Raw genomic sequence first — 15,066 nt, 5'->3', positions numbered from 1 at the left:
AAACCTTTAAAGTTTCAATGTTTCGACGTTTAAATTTCACGAATGACTATAACGCCGCCAGCTACGGCGGGGTTTTATTGAAATGGCATCAAAAAATTTCGAACGATTAAATGATAATTTTGGTCATGGTCATGGTCATGGTCAGCAGTTAAGCGAAGGAAAAAAAAGAAAATTGCAGACGATTCCTTTAACAATTACATGTTGAGTTAATAACAAAATTTCTTTTTTTAACACCTTCTTACAAGAACGGTAATTTGTGCGTTTCTCATGATAAAGTAATGTAATTAAAATCTTCGCTTTATTACTCGTAATTCATACAAATAAAATATAGTGTAACATGGTTTGATACAATAATCATTTTACTTATAGTAGCCACGATATATTATGCTCTAGCTTCTCCTCAATCGCTTTAATCTTTCGCCTTTTACTAAAGATTACCGTGGGGAGGAGCAATATTATGAGCCTTTAAGCTATTTTTGAATACTCTACCTTGTGGTAGAGTTCGCTTTGAATCTAAAAATAAACACCCACATCGCAAAACACCTGTGTGAAAACCTTTAAAGTTTCAATGTTTCGACGTTTAAATTTCACGAATGACTATAACGCCGCCAGCTACGGCGGGGTTTTATTGAAATGGCATCAAAAAATTTCGAACGATTAAATGATAATTTTGGTCATGGTCATGGTCATGGTCAGCAGTTAAGCGAAGGAAAAAAAAGAAAATTTCAGACGATTCCTTTAACAATTACATGTTGAGTTAATAACAAAATTTCTTTTTTTAACACCTTCTTACAAGAACGGTAATTTGTGCGTTTCTCATGATAAAGTAATGTAATTAAAATCTTCGCTTTATTACTTGTAATTCATACAAATAAAATATAGTGTAACATGGTTTGATACAATAATCATTTTACTTATAGTAGCCACGATATATTATGCTCTAGCTTCTCCTCAATCGCTTTAATCTTTCGCCTTTTACTAAAGATTACCGTGGGGAGGAGCAATATTATGAGCCTTTAAGCTATTTTTGAATACTCTACCTTGTGGTAGAGTTCGCTTTGAATCTAAAAATAAACACCCACATCGCAAAACACCTGTGTGAAAACCTTTAAAGTTTCAATGTTTCGACGTTTAAATTTCACGAATGACTATAACGCCGCCAGCTACGGCGGGGTTTTATTGAAATGGCATCAAAAAATTTCGAACGATTAAATGATAATTTTGGTCATGGTCATGGTCATGGTCAGCAGTTAAGCGAAGGAAAAAAAAGAAAATTGCAGACGATTCCTTTAACAATTACATGTTGAGTTAATAACAAAATTTCTTTTTTTAACACCTTCTTACAAGAACGGTAATTTGTGCGTTTCTCATGATAAAGTAATGTAATTAAAATCTTCGCTTTATTACTTGTAATTCATACAAATAAAATATAGTGTAACATGGTTTGATACAATAATCATTTTACTTATAGTAGCCACGATATATTATGCTCTAGCTTCTCCTCAATCGCTTTAATCTTTCGCCTTTTACTAAAGATTACCGTGGGGAGGAGCAATATTATGAGCCTTTAAGCTATTTTTGAATACTCTACCTTGTGGTAGAGTTCGCTTTGAATCTAAAAATAAACACCCACATCGCAAAACACCTGTGTGAAAACCTTTAAAGTTTCAATGTTTCGACGTTTAAATTTCACGAATGACTATAACGCCGCCAGCTACGGCGGGGTTTTATTGAAATGGCATCAAAAAATTTCGAACGATTAAATGATAATTTTGGTCATGGTCATGGTCATGGTCAGCAGTTAAGCGAAGGAAAAAAAAGAAAATTGCAGACGATTCCTTTAACAATTACATGTTGAGTTAATAACAAAATTTCTTTTTTTAACACCTTCTTACAAGAACGGTAATTTGTGCGTTTCTCATGATAAAGTAATGTAATTAAAATCTTCGCTTTATTACTTGTAATTCATACAAATAAAATATAGTGTAACATGGTTTGATACAATAATCATTTTACTTATAGTAGCCACGATATATTATGCTCTAGCTTCTCCTCAATCGCTTTAATCTTTCGCCTTTTACTAAAGATTACCGTGGGGAGGAGCAATATTATGAGCCTTTAAGCTATTTTTGAATACTCTACCTTGTGGTAGAGTTCGCTTTGAATCTAAAAATAAACACCCACATCGCAAAACACCTGTGTGAAAACCTTTAAAGTTTCAATGTTTCGACGTTTAAATTTCACGAATGACTATAACGCCGCCAGCTACGGCGGGGTTTTATTGAAATGGCATCAAAAAATTTCGAACGATTAAATGATAATTTTGGTCATGGTCATGGTCATGGTCAGCAGTTAAGCGAAGGAAAAAAAAGAAAATTTCAGACGATTCCTTTAACAATTACATGTTGAGTTAATAACAAAATTTCTTTTTTTAACACCTTCTTACAAGAACGGTAATTTGTGCGTTTCTCATGATAAAGTAATGTAATTAAAATCTTCGCTTTATTACTTGTAATTCATACAAATAAAATATAGTGTAACATGGTTTGATACAATAATCATTTTACTTATAGTAGCCACGATATATTATGCTCTAGCTTCTCCTCAATCGCTTTAATCTTTCGCCTTTTACTAAAGATTACCGTGGGGAGGAGCAATATTATGAGCCTTTAAGCTATTTTTGAATACTCTACCTTGTGGTAGAGTTCGCTTTGAATCTAAAAATAAACACCCACATCGCAAAACACCTGTGTGAAAACCTTTAAAGTTTCAATGTTTCGACGTTTAAATTTCACGAATGACTATAACGCCGCCAGCTACGGCGGGGTTTTATTGAAATGGCATCAAAAAATTTCGAACGATTAAATGATAATTTTGGTCATGGTCATGGTCATGGTCAGCAGTTAAGCGAAGGAAAAAAAAGAAAATTGCAGACGATTCCTTTAACAATTACATGTTGAGTTAATAACAAAATTTCTTTTTTTAACACCTTCTTACAAGAACGGTAATTTGTGCGTTTCTCATGATAAAGTAATGTAATTAAAATCTTCGCTTTATTACTTGTAATTCATACAAATAAAATATAGTGTAACATGGTTTGATACAATAATCATTTTACTTATAGTAGCCACGATATATTATGCTCTAGCTTCTCCTCAATCGCTTTAATCTTTCGCCTTTTACTAAAGATTACCGTGGGGAGGAGCAATATTATGAGCCTTTAAGCTATTTTTGAATACTCTACCTTGTGGTAGAGTTCGCTTTGAATCTAAAAATAAACACCCACATCGCAAAACACCTGTGTGAAAACCTTTAAAGTTTCAATGTTTCGACGTTTAAATTTCACGAATGACTATAACGCCGCCAGCTACGGCGGGGTTTTATTGAAATGGCATCAAAAAATTTCGAACGATTAAATGATAATTTTGGTCATGGTCATGGTCATGGTCAGCAGTTAAGCGAAGGAAAAAAAAGAAAATTGCAGACGATTCCTTTAACAATTACATGTTGAGTTAATAACAAAATTTCTTTTTTTAACACCTTCTTACAAGAACGGTAATTTGTGCGTTTCTCATGATAAAGTAATGTAATTAAAATCTTCGCTTTATTACTTGTAATTCATACAAATAAAATATAGTGTAACATGGTTTGATACAATAATCATTTTACTTATAGTAGCCACGATATATTATGCTCTAGCTTCTCCTCAATCGCTTTAATCTTTCGCCTTTTACTAAAGATTACCGTGGGGAGGAGCAATATTATGAGCCTTTAAGCTATTTTTGAATACTCTACCTTGTGGTAGAGTTCGCTTTGAATCTAAAAATAAACACCCACATCGCAAAACACCTGTGTGAAAACCTTTAAAGTTTCAATGTTTCGACGTTTAAATTTCACGAATGACTATAACGCCGCCAGCTACGGCGGGGTTTTATTGAAATGGCATCAAAAAATTTCGAACGATTAAATGATAATTTTGGTCATGGTCATGGTCATGGTCAGCAGTTAAGCGAAGGAAAAAAAAGAAAATTGCAGACGATTCCTTTAACAATTACATGTTGAGTTAATAACAAAATTTCTTTTTTTAACACCTTCTTACAAGAACGGTAATTTGTGCGTTTCTCATGATAAAGTAATGTAATTAAAATCTTCGCTTTATTACTTGTAATTCATACAAATAAAATATAGTGTAACATGGTTTGATACAATAATCATTTTACTTATAGTAGCCACGATATATTATGCTCTAGCTTCTCCTCAATCGCTTTAATCTTTCGCCTTTTACTAAAGATTACCGTGGGGAGGAGCAATATTATGAGCCTTTAAGCTATTTTTGAATACTCTACCTTGTGGTAGAGTTCGCTTTGAATCTAAAAATAAACACCCACATCGCAAAACACCTGTGTGAAAACCTTTAAAGTTTCAATGTTTCGACGTTTAAATTTCACGAATGACTATAACGCCGCCAGCTACGGCGGGGTTTTATTGAAATGGCATCAAAAAATTTCGAACGATTAAATGATAATTTTGGTCATGGTCATGGTCATGGTCAGCAGTTAAGCGAAGGAAAAAAAAGAAAATTGCAGACGATTCCTTTAACAATTACATGTTGAGTTAATAACAAAATTTCTTTTTTTAACACCTTCTTACAAGAACGGTAATTTGTGCGTTTCTCATGATAAAGTAATGTAATTAAAATCTTCGCTTTATTACTTGTAATTCATACAAATAAAATATAGTGTAACATGGTTTGATACAATAATCATTTTACTTATAGTAGCCACGATATATTATGCTCTAGCTTCTCCTCAATCGCTTTAATCTTTCGCCTTTTACTAAAGATTACCGTGGGGAGGAGCAATATTATGAGCCTTTAAGCTATTTTTGAATACTCTACCTTGTGGTAGAGTTCGCTTTGAATCTAAAAATAAACACCCACATCGCAAAACACCTGTGTGAAAACCTTTAAAGTTTCAATGTTTCGACGTTTAAATTTCACGAATGACTATAACGCCGCCAGCTACGGCGGGGTTTTATTGAAATGGCATCAAAAAATTTCGAACGATTAAATGATAATTTTGGTCATGGTCATGGTCATGGTCAGCAGTTAAGCGAAGGAAAAAAAAGAAAATTGCAGACGATTCCTTTAACAATTACATGTTGAGTTAATAACAAAATTTCTTTTTTTAACACCTTCTTACAAGAACGGTAATTTGTGCGTTTCTCATGATAAAGTAATGTAATTAAAATCTTCGCTTTATTACTTGTAATTCATACAAATAAAATATAGTGTAACATGGTTTGATACAATAATCATTTTACTTATAGTAGCCACGATATATTATGCTCTAGCTTCTCCTCAATCGCTTTAATCTTTCGCCTTTTACTAAAGATTACCGTGGGGAGGAGCAATATTATGAGCCTTTAAGCTATTTTTGAATACTCTACCTTGTGGTAGAGTTCGCTTTGAATCTAAAAATAAACACCCACATCGCAAAACACCTGTGTGAAAACCTTTAAAGTTTCAATGTTTCGACGTTTAAATTTCACGAATGACTATAACGCCGCCAGCTACGGCGGGGTTTTATTGAAATGGCATCAAAAAATTTCGAACGATTAAATGATAATTTTGGTCATGGTCATGGTCATGGTCAGCAGTTAAGCGAAGGAAAAAAAAGAAAATTGCAGACGATTCCTTTAACAATTACATGTTGAGTTAATAACAAAATTTCTTTTTTTAACACCTTCTTACAAGAACGGTAATTTGTGCGTTTCTCATGATAAAGTAATGTAATTAAAATCTTCGCTTTATTACTTGTAATTCATACAAATAAAATATAGTGTAACATGGTTTGATACAATAATCATTTTACTTATAGTAGCCACGATATATTATGCTCTAGCTTCTCCTCAATCGCTTTAATCTTTCGCCTTTTACTAAAGATTACCGTGGGGAGGAGCAATATTATGAGCCTTTAAGCTATTTTTGAATACTCTACCTTGTGGTAGAGTTCGCTTTGAATCTAAAAATAAACACCCACATCGCAAAACACCTGTGTGAAAACCTTTAAAGTTTCAATGTTTCGACGTTTAAATTTCACGAATGACTATAACGCCGCCAGCTACGGCGGGGTTTTATTGAAATGGCATCAAAAAATTTCGAACGATTAAATGATAATTTTGGTCATGGTCATGGTCATGGTCAGCAGTTAAGCGAAGGAAAAAAAAGAAAATTGCAGACGATTCCTTTAACAATTACATGTTGAGTTAATAACAAAATTTCTTTTTTTAACACCTTCTTACAAGAACGGTAATTTGTGCGTTTCTCATGATAAAGTAATGTAATTAAAATCTTCGCTTTATTACTTGTAATTCATACAAATAAAATATAGTGTAACATGGTTTGATACAATAATCATTTTACTTATAGTAGCCACGATATATTATGCTCTAGCTTCTCCTCAATCGCTTTAATCTTTCGCCTTTTACTAAAGATTACCGTGGGGAGGAGCAATATTATGAGCCTTTAAGCTATTTTTGAATACTCTACCTTGTGGTAGAGTTCGCTTTGAATCTAAAAATAAACACCCACATCGCAAAACACCTGTGTGAAAACCTTTAAAGTTTCAATGTTTCGACGTTTAAATTTCACGAATGACTATAACGCCGCCAGCTACGGCGGGGTTTTATTGAAATGGCATCAAAAAATTTCGAACGATTAAATGATAATTTTGGTCATGGTCATGGTCATGGTCAGCAGTTAAGCGAAGGAAAAAAAAGAAAATTGCAGACGATTCCTTTAACAATTACATGTTGAGTTAATAACAAAATTTCTTTTTTTAACACCTTCTTACAAGAACGGTAATTTGTGCGTTTCTCATGATAAAGTAATGTAATTAAAATCTTCGCTTTATTACTTGTAATTCATACAAATAAAATATAGTGTAACATGGTTTGATACAATAATCATTTTACTTATAGTAGCCACGATATATTATGCTCTAGCTTCTCCTCAATCGCTTTAATCTTTCGCCTTTTACTAAAGATTACCGTGGGGAGGAGCAATATTATGAGCCTTTAAGCTATTTTTGAATACTCTACCTTGTGGTAGAGTTCGCTTTGAATCTAAAAATAAACACCCACATCGCAAAACACCTGTGTGAAAACCTTTAAAGTTTCAATGTTTCGACGTTTAAATTTCACGAATGACTATAACGCCGCCAGCTACGGCGGGGTTTTATTGAAATGGCATCAAAAAATTTCGAACGATTAAATGATAATTTTGGTCATGGTCATGGTCATGGTCAGCAGTTAAGCGAAGGAAAAAAAAGAAAATTGCAGACGATTCCTTTAACAATTACATGTTGAGTTAATAACAAAATTTCTTTTTTTAACACCTTCTTACAAGAACGGTAATTTGTGCGTTTCTCATGATAAAGTAATGTAATTAAAATCTTCGCTTTATTACTTGTAATTCATACAAATAAAATATAGTGTAACATGGTTTGATACAATAATCATTTTACTTATAGTAGCCACGATATATTATGCTCTAGCTTCTCCTCAATCGCTTTAATCTTTCGCCTTTTACTAAAGATTACCGTGGGGAGGAGCAATATTATGAGCCTTTAAGCTATTTTTGAATACTCTACCTTGTGGTAGAGTTCGCTTTGAATCTAAAAATAAACACCCACATCGCAAAACACCTGTGTGAAAACCTTTAAAGTTTCAATGTTTCGACGTTTAAATTTCACGAATGACTATAACGCCGCCAGCTACGGCGGGGTTTTATTGAAATGGCATCAAAAAATTTCGAACGATTAAATGATAATTTTGGTCATGGTCATGGTCATGGTCAGCAGTTAAGCGAAGGAAAAAAAAGAAAATTGCAGACGATTCCTTTAACAATTACATGTTGAGTTAATAACAAAATTTCTTTTTTTAACACCTTCTTACAAGAACGGTAATTTGTGCGTTTCTCATGATAAAGTAATGTAATTAAAATCTTCGCTTTATTACTTGTAATTCATACAAATAAAATATAGTGTAACATGGTTTGATACAATAATCATTTTACTTATAGTAGCCACGATATATTATGCTCTAGCTTCTCCTCAATCGCTTTAATCTTTCGCCTTTTACTAAAGATTACCGTGGGGAGGAGCAATATTATGAGCCTTTAAGCTATTTTTGAATACTCTACCTTGTGGTAGAGTTCGCTTTGAATCTAAAAATAAACACCCACATCGCAAAACACCTGTGTGAAAACCTTTAAAGTTTCAATGTTTCGACGTTTAAATTTCACGAATGACTATAACGCCGCCAGCTACGGCGGGGTTTTATTGAAATGGCATCAAAAAATTTCGAACGATTAAATGATAATTTTGGTCATGGTCATGGTCATGGTCAGCAGTTAAGCGAAGGAAAAAAAAGAAAATTGCAGACGATTCCTTTAACAATTACATGTTGAGTTAATAACAAAATTTCTTTTTTTAACACCTTCTTACAAGAACGGTAATTTGTGCGTTTCTCATGATAAAGTAATGTAATTAAAATCTTCGCTTTATTACTTGTAATTCATACAAATAAAATATAGTGTAACATGGTTTGATACAATAATCATTTTACTTATAGTAGCCACGATATATTATGCTCTAGCTTCTCCTCAATCGCTTTAATCTTTCGCCTTTTACTAAAGATTACCGTGGGGAGGAGCAATATTATGAGCCTTTAAGCTATTTTTGAATACTCTACCTTGTGGTAGAGTTCGCTTTGAATCTAAAAATAAACACCCACATCGCAAAACACCTGTGTGAAAACCTTTAAAGTTTCAATGTTTCGACGTTTAAATTTCACGAATGACTATAACGCCGCCAGCTACGGCGGGGTTTTATTGAAATGGCATCAAAAAATTTCGAACGATTAAATGATAATTTTGGTCATGGTCATGGTCATGGTCAGCAGTTAAGCGAAGGAAAAAAAAGAAAATTGCAGACGATTCCTTTAACAATTACATGTTGAGTTAATAACAAAATTTCTTTTTTTAACACCTTCTTACAAGAACGGTAATTTGTGCGTTTCTCATGATAAAGTAATGTAATTAAAATCTTCGCTTTATTACTTGTAATTCATACAAATAAAATATAGTGTAACATGGTTTGATACAATTATCATTTTACTTATAGTAGCCACGATATATTATGCTCTAGCTTCTCCTCAATCGCTTTAATCTTTCGCCTTTTACTAAAGATTACCGTGGGGAGGAGCAATATTATGAGCCTTTAAGCTATTTTTGAATACTCTACCTTGTGGTAGAGTTCGCTTTGAATCTAAAAATAAACACCCACATCGCAAAACACCTGTGTGAAAACCTTTAAAGTTTCAATGTTTCGACGTTTAAATTTCACGAATGACTATAACGCCGCCAGCTACGGCGGGGTTTTATTGAAATGGCATCAAAAAATTTCGAACGATTAAATGATAATTTTGGTCATGGTCATGGTCATGGTCAGCAGTTAAGCGAAGGAAAAAAAAGAAAATTGCAGACGATTCCTTTAACAATTACATGTTGAGTTAATAACAAAATTTCTTTTTTTAACACCTTCTTACAAGAACGGTAATTTGTGCGTTTCTCATGATAAAGTAATGTAATTAAAATCTTCGCTTTATTACTTGTAATTCATACAAATAAAATATAGTGTAACATGGTTTGATACAATAATCATTTTACTTATAGTAGCCACGATATATTATGCTCTAGCTTCTCCTCAATCGCTTTAATCTTTCGCCTTTTACTAAAGATTACCGTGGGGAGGAGCAATATTATGAGCCTTTAAGCTATTTTTGAATACTCTACCTTGTGGTAGAGTTCGCTTTGAATCTAAAAATAAACACCCACATCGCAAAACACCTGTGTGAAAACCTTTAAAGTTTCAATGTTTCGACGTTTAAATTTCACGAATGACTGTAACGCCGCCAGCTACGGCGGGGTTTTATTGAAATGGCATCAAAAAATTTCGAACGATTAAATGATAATTTTGGTCATGGTCATGGTCATGGTCAGCAGTTAAGCGAAGGAAAAAAAAGAAAATTGCAGACGATTCCTTTAACAATTACATGTTGAGTTAATAACAAAATTTCTTTTTTTAACACCTTCTTACAAGAACGGTAATTTGTGCGTTTCTCATGATAAAGTAATGTAATTAAAATCTTCGCTTTATTACTTGTAATTCATACAAATAAAATATAGTGTAACATGGTTTGATACAATAATCATTTTACTTATAGTAGCCACGATATATTATGCTCTAGCTTCTCCTCAATCGCTTTAATCTTTCGCCTTTTACTAAAGATTACCGTGGGGAGGAGCAATATTATGAGCCTTTAAGCTATTTTTGAATACTCTACCTTGTGGTAGAGTTCGCTTTGAATCTAAAAATAAACACCCACATCGCAAAACACCTGTGTGAAAACCTTTAAAGTTTCAATGTTTCGACGTTTAAATTTCACGAATGACTATAACGCCGCCAGCTACGGCGGGGTTTTATTGAAATGGCATCAAAAAATTTCGAACGATTAAATGATAATTTTGGTCATGGTCATGGTCATGGTCAGCAGTTAAGCGAAGGAAAAAAAAGAAAATTGCAGACGATTCCTTTAACAATTACATGTTGAGTTAATAACAAAATTTCTTTTTTTAACACCTTCTTACAAGAACGGTAATTTGTGCGTTTCTCATGATAAAGTAATGTAATTAAAATCTTCGCTTTATTACTTGTAATTCATACAAATAAAATATAGTGTAACATGGTTTGATACAATAATCATTTTACTTATAGTAGCCACGATATATTATGCTCTAGCTTCTCCTCAATCGCTTTAATCTTTCGCCTTTTACTATTTTTTTACTGGTAGTTTTTTTATTTTAAACGTAGTCCGGTTTTTGTACGTGGTCATGGCGCCTTCGGGCCGTCTTAAGCGCCCTCTGTCGCTGAAAATTGATGTCGGAGGAGATAATCTGAAGTTTCTGGATGTCGCAAGGGCTTTTTTCGACCAATTTGGACCTGCGTCAATCAGGTGTTGTCAGCCGAAAGGTAGAGGCGTGTTCCACGTAACCTGTTCATCGAAAGAAGAATATGATAAAATTTTTAGTTCCGGTTCCATCACGATCGGCCAAGGTTCCTTCCAAGTCTCCCCAGTTGATTCAGATGAGATGTTGATCACCGTTATCGGTGCCCCTTATGAACTAGACCAAGCCGTTGTCAGCGGAGGACTGAGACCTTATGGCGATGTCCTCTCGTGGGACTACGAAGTGGACAAGGACTTCCCGCAACTCACGAATGGAAATCGAATCGTTAAACTGAAGATGAGAGCGCCTGTCCCGAACGTCATACTTGCCGGGAGTTTCAGGGTAAATATCCAGTACCGAGGCGTCAAGCGTCAGTGTTACAGATGCGGATCTAGTGATCATCTTGCTCGAGCATGTACCACGGAAGACCGTCGTTGGGTCCAGAAAGCAGCCGAAGTGGCTTTGGAAGCGTATGAGAGTTCCCAGACTTTAAAATCGACCGCAGATGGCACTCCAGTAGAGGAATCTCCCGAAGTTACCTCTGCTAAAGACAAAAAAGCCGAAGAAAAGTCTATGGTCAGCAACGAAATAGAAGAAGTTAAATACGATAGTTCACCAGTTTCCTCTCAGTCCTCCCCGTCGTCTCCAACGTCTCCAAGTGTTACCGGAACTCCACAACTCCCGCCTCCCATTCATTGCACAGATGAGCCAGTATCACCAGACCGTTCATATAGCGACACTGTTAAAATTTCACCGGATCCCGTTCCTACAGAAAAAAAAGTTCCCATCACGGCGGTTTCAGTGTGGAAAGCCCAACAAAGGAAAAACAATTCAACGATCACGCCCACCTTTGCTCCAGGAAGGGTTAGAACAGCGCCGAAGCGCCCAAGCACTTCTTCTGCGGGGGGAAACCCACGGAAGAAGTAACAATTCAATTGAACTGTCGTCAAAAGTGGTGCAACCTTGATTTTAGATAGGTTTTTAATTGAATATTATTGTTGCGTGAGATTTTATTGATTTTAAATGATATCAGTGTACTAATATTATTTTTAATTTTTAGATTATGTGTACTATAACGTTTATATTTAAATTTTCGTTTTTTATTTTTAATTGAAGCTGGCTGAAAAAATGAAAAAGAAACGCTGTAAAATTTATTGTAGATAATTTGATTGGGCTTTTTTTTACAACCAAAATTTATTTTGTTTTGTAAAAATAATTTAATTAATAAACAATAAAAGCCTTTTACTAAAGATTACCGTGGGGAGGAGCAATATTATGAGCCTTTAAGCTATTTTTGAATACTCTACCTTGTGGTAGAGTTCGCTTTGAATCTAAAAATAAACACCCACATCGCAAAACACCTGTGTGAAAACCTTTAAAGTTTCAATGTTTCGACGTTTAAATTTCACGAATGACTATAACGCCGCCAGCTACGGCGGGGTTTTATTGAAATGGCATCAAAAAATTTCGAACGATTAAATGATAATTTTGGTCATGGTCATGGTCATGGTCAGCAGTTAAGCGAAGGAAAAAAAAGAAAATTGCAGACGATTCCTTTAACAATTACATGTTGAGTTAATAACAAAATTTCTTTTTTTAACACCTTCTTACAAGAACGGTAATTTGTGCGTTTCTCATGATAAAGTAATGTAATTAAAATCTTCGCTTTATTACTTGTAATTCATACAAATAAAATATAGTGTAACATGGTTTGATACAATAATCATTTTACTTATAGTAGCCACGATATATTATGCTCTAGCTTCTCCTCAATCGCTTTAATCTTTCGCCTTTTACTAAAGATTACCGTGGGGATGAGCAATATCATGAGCCTTTAAGCTATTTTTGAATACTCTACCTTGTGGTAGAGTTCGCTTTGAATCTAAAAATAAACACCCACCTTCGCAAAACACCTGTGTGAAAACCTTTAAAGTTTCAATGTTTCGACGTTTAAATTTCACGAATGACTATAACGCCGCTAGCTACGGCGGGGTTTTATTCAAATGGCATCAAAAAATTTCGAACGATTAAATGATAATTTTGGTCATGGTCAGCAGTTAAGCGAAGGAAAAAAAAGAAAATTGCAGACGATTCCTTTAACAATTACATGTTGAGTTAATAACAAAATTCCTTTTTTTAACACCTTCTTACAAGAACGGTAATTTGTGCGTTTCTCATGATAAAGTAATGTAATTCAAATCTTCGCTTTATTACTTTTAATTCATACAAATAAAATATAGTGTAACATGGTTTGATACAATAATCATTTTATTTATAGTAGCCACGATATATTATGCTCTAGCTTCTCCTCAATCGCTTTAATCTTTCGCCTTTTACTAAAGATTACCGTGGGGAGGAGCAATATCATGAGCCTTTAAGCTATTTTTGAATACTCTACCTTGTGGTAGAGTTCGCTTTGAATCTAAAAATAAACACCCACCTTCGCAAAACACCTGTGTGAAAACCTTTAAAGTTTCAATGTTTCGACGTTTAAATTTCACGAATGACTATAACGCCGCTAGCTACGGCGGGGTTTTATTCAAATGGCATCAAAAAATTTCGAACGATTAAATGATAATTTTGGTCATGGTCAGCAGTTAAGCGAAGGAAAAAAAAGAAAATTGCAGACGATTCCTTTAACAATTACATGTTGAGTTAATAACAAAATTCCTTTTTTTAACACCTTCTTACAAGAACGGTAATTTGTGCGTTTCTCATGATAAAGTAATGTAATTCAAATCTTCGCTTTATTACTTTTAATTCATACAAATAAAATATAGTGTAACATGGTTTGATACAATAATCATTTTATTTATAGTAGCCACGATATATTATGCTCTAGCTTCTCCTCAATCGCTTTAATCTTTCGCCTTTTACTAAATTTTTTACTGGTAGTTTTCTAATTTTATCGCAGTCGGTTTTTTAACGTAGTCATGGCGCCTTCGGGCCGTCTTAAGCGCCCTCTGTCGCTGAAAGTGGATGTCGGTGGAGATAACCTGAAGTTCCTGGATGTTGCCAAAGCCTTCTATGACCAGTTCGGACCTGCTTCTATCAGATGTTGCCAGCCAAAGGGTCGTGGGCTCTTCCACATCACCTGCTCTTCAAGTGACCATTATGCTAAGATCTTTGGGACCGGGTCCATCCAGATTGGCCAAGGCTCGTTCGCAGTTTCACCAGTGGACTCCGACGAGCTGTTGATCACTGTCATCGGCGCTCCCTACGAATTGGATCACGCAGTTGTGAGCAGTAGCCTTCGTCCATACGGTGACGTCGTTTCTTGGGAATTTGAGACAGAAAAGGATTTTCCGCAACTCACCAACGGAAATCGAGTCATGAAAATGAAAGTCCGAACGCCAATTCCCAACGTCATCATGGCAGGAAGTTACCGAGTAAACATCCAGTACCGGGGCATCAAACGCCAATGTTACAAATGCGGAGGAACTGATCATCTAGCAAGATCGTGTACCAACGAAGATCGCCGCTGGGTGCAAAAAGCCGCTGATATCGCAATGGAAGAATACCAAAGGTCAATCAACATCGCTACCGAGGTTAAAGAAGTAGACGCTGAAACTGCTGATGAACATCCGGTTAGCAATGAAACACAGAAGAATCCTCTTATTTCCTTGGAGGACGTGTTAAGTGGTACTTCATCCGAGACAGCTGGATGCACGGCAAGTTTTTCCGAGCAGTCCTGGAAAAGTGCCGATGATTTAGAACATGTCAAGAGAACTGAAGATTCAAGCTCTAACCAGCATGTCTCTCAGCCCGCATCAAATCCAGCTTCTCCTAGTTCCTCTACGCCCCAGCCATTAAGGTCCAACGATCCAGATTTACCACCCCTGGAATCTATACCTGCTCCTGAACCTGAACCTGAACCTGAACCTGAACCGACTTACAGTGAAACCCTGAAGAAAGAGACCTTGTCCACCGAGAAGAACGGAGTTCCCGCCAAATCCTTGACCATATTGAAAACCCCGCTAAAAAAGAAGAGTCAGCCT

At 35.0% G+C, this 15,066-nt stretch overlaps 21 non-coding genes across 21 annotated transcripts; all 21 read left to right on the top strand.

The window, feature by feature from the left end:
- Positions 1–384: 384 nt before the first annotated feature.
- Positions 385–503, top strand: LOC149958017 (U5 spliceosomal RNA). The gene has a single exon (XR_016479025.1). It is a non-coding gene; the product is annotated as a U5 spliceosomal RNA (small nuclear RNA).
- Positions 504–935: 432 nt separating this feature from the next.
- On the top strand, positions 936–1,054 carry LOC149958016 (U5 spliceosomal RNA). Its single transcript, XR_016479024.1, has one exon. It is a non-coding gene; the product is annotated as a U5 spliceosomal RNA (small nuclear RNA).
- Positions 1,055–1,486: 432 nt separating this feature from the next.
- Positions 1,487–1,605, top strand: LOC149958015 (U5 spliceosomal RNA). The gene has a single exon (XR_016479023.1). It is a non-coding gene; the product is annotated as a U5 spliceosomal RNA (small nuclear RNA).
- A 432-nt stretch (positions 1,606–2,037) lies between these two features.
- On the top strand, positions 2,038–2,156 carry LOC149958014 (U5 spliceosomal RNA). The gene has a single exon (XR_016479021.1). It is a non-coding gene; the product is annotated as a U5 spliceosomal RNA (small nuclear RNA).
- Positions 2,157–2,588: 432 nt separating this feature from the next.
- Positions 2,589–2,707, top strand: LOC149958013 (U5 spliceosomal RNA). The gene has a single exon (XR_016479020.1). It is a non-coding gene; the product is annotated as a U5 spliceosomal RNA (small nuclear RNA).
- Positions 2,708–3,139: 432 nt separating this feature from the next.
- Positions 3,140–3,258, top strand: LOC149958012 (U5 spliceosomal RNA). Its single transcript, XR_016479019.1, has one exon. It is a non-coding gene; the product is annotated as a U5 spliceosomal RNA (small nuclear RNA).
- Positions 3,259–3,690: 432 nt separating this feature from the next.
- On the top strand, positions 3,691–3,809 carry LOC149958011 (U5 spliceosomal RNA). The gene has a single exon (XR_016479018.1). It is a non-coding gene; the product is annotated as a U5 spliceosomal RNA (small nuclear RNA).
- A 432-nt stretch (positions 3,810–4,241) lies between these two features.
- On the top strand, positions 4,242–4,360 carry LOC149958010 (U5 spliceosomal RNA). The gene has a single exon (XR_016479017.1). It is a non-coding gene; the product is annotated as a U5 spliceosomal RNA (small nuclear RNA).
- Positions 4,361–4,792: 432 nt separating this feature from the next.
- LOC149958009 (U5 spliceosomal RNA) lies at positions 4,793–4,911 on the top strand. Its single transcript, XR_016479015.1, has one exon. It is a non-coding gene; the product is annotated as a U5 spliceosomal RNA (small nuclear RNA).
- A 432-nt stretch (positions 4,912–5,343) lies between these two features.
- LOC149958008 (U5 spliceosomal RNA) lies at positions 5,344–5,462 on the top strand. Its single transcript, XR_016479014.1, has one exon. It is a non-coding gene; the product is annotated as a U5 spliceosomal RNA (small nuclear RNA).
- Positions 5,463–5,894: 432 nt separating this feature from the next.
- LOC149958007 (U5 spliceosomal RNA) lies at positions 5,895–6,013 on the top strand. The gene has a single exon (XR_016479013.1). It is a non-coding gene; the product is annotated as a U5 spliceosomal RNA (small nuclear RNA).
- Positions 6,014–6,445: 432 nt separating this feature from the next.
- LOC149958006 (U5 spliceosomal RNA) lies at positions 6,446–6,564 on the top strand. Its single transcript, XR_016479012.1, has one exon. It is a non-coding gene; the product is annotated as a U5 spliceosomal RNA (small nuclear RNA).
- A 432-nt stretch (positions 6,565–6,996) lies between these two features.
- Positions 6,997–7,115, top strand: LOC149958005 (U5 spliceosomal RNA). Its single transcript, XR_016479011.1, has one exon. It is a non-coding gene; the product is annotated as a U5 spliceosomal RNA (small nuclear RNA).
- Positions 7,116–7,547: 432 nt separating this feature from the next.
- Positions 7,548–7,666, top strand: LOC149958004 (U5 spliceosomal RNA). The gene has a single exon (XR_016479009.1). It is a non-coding gene; the product is annotated as a U5 spliceosomal RNA (small nuclear RNA).
- Positions 7,667–8,098: 432 nt separating this feature from the next.
- On the top strand, positions 8,099–8,217 carry LOC149958003 (U5 spliceosomal RNA). Its single transcript, XR_016479008.1, has one exon. It is a non-coding gene; the product is annotated as a U5 spliceosomal RNA (small nuclear RNA).
- A 432-nt stretch (positions 8,218–8,649) lies between these two features.
- LOC149958002 (U5 spliceosomal RNA) lies at positions 8,650–8,768 on the top strand. The gene has a single exon (XR_016479007.1). It is a non-coding gene; the product is annotated as a U5 spliceosomal RNA (small nuclear RNA).
- A 432-nt stretch (positions 8,769–9,200) lies between these two features.
- LOC149958001 (U5 spliceosomal RNA) lies at positions 9,201–9,319 on the top strand. The gene has a single exon (XR_016479006.1). It is a non-coding gene; the product is annotated as a U5 spliceosomal RNA (small nuclear RNA).
- Positions 9,320–9,751: 432 nt separating this feature from the next.
- On the top strand, positions 9,752–9,870 carry LOC149958000 (U5 spliceosomal RNA). Its single transcript, XR_016479005.1, has one exon. It is a non-coding gene; the product is annotated as a U5 spliceosomal RNA (small nuclear RNA).
- A 432-nt stretch (positions 9,871–10,302) lies between these two features.
- On the top strand, positions 10,303–10,421 carry LOC149957999 (U5 spliceosomal RNA). Its single transcript, XR_016479004.1, has one exon. It is a non-coding gene; the product is annotated as a U5 spliceosomal RNA (small nuclear RNA).
- A 2,400-nt stretch (positions 10,422–12,821) lies between these two features.
- On the top strand, positions 12,822–12,940 carry LOC149957998 (U5 spliceosomal RNA). Its single transcript, XR_016479355.1, has one exon. It is a non-coding gene; the product is annotated as a U5 spliceosomal RNA (small nuclear RNA).
- Positions 12,941–13,361: 421 nt separating this feature from the next.
- On the top strand, positions 13,362–13,480 carry LOC149957997 (U5 spliceosomal RNA). Its single transcript, XR_016479313.1, has one exon. It is a non-coding gene; the product is annotated as a U5 spliceosomal RNA (small nuclear RNA).
- The last annotated feature ends 1,586 nt before the right edge of the window (positions 13,481–15,066 follow it).

This window comes from Leiobunum rupestre, chromosome 2 (assembly GCF_980474605.1).
Source record: "Leiobunum rupestre chromosome 2, qqLeiRupe1.1.hap1, whole genome shotgun sequence".
NCBI lineage: Eukaryota > Metazoa > Arthropoda > Arachnida > Opiliones > Sclerosomatidae > Leiobunum > Leiobunum rupestre.
Note: the sequence above shows the minus strand (reverse complement) of the source record. Positions and strands in the feature narration are given on the sequence as shown.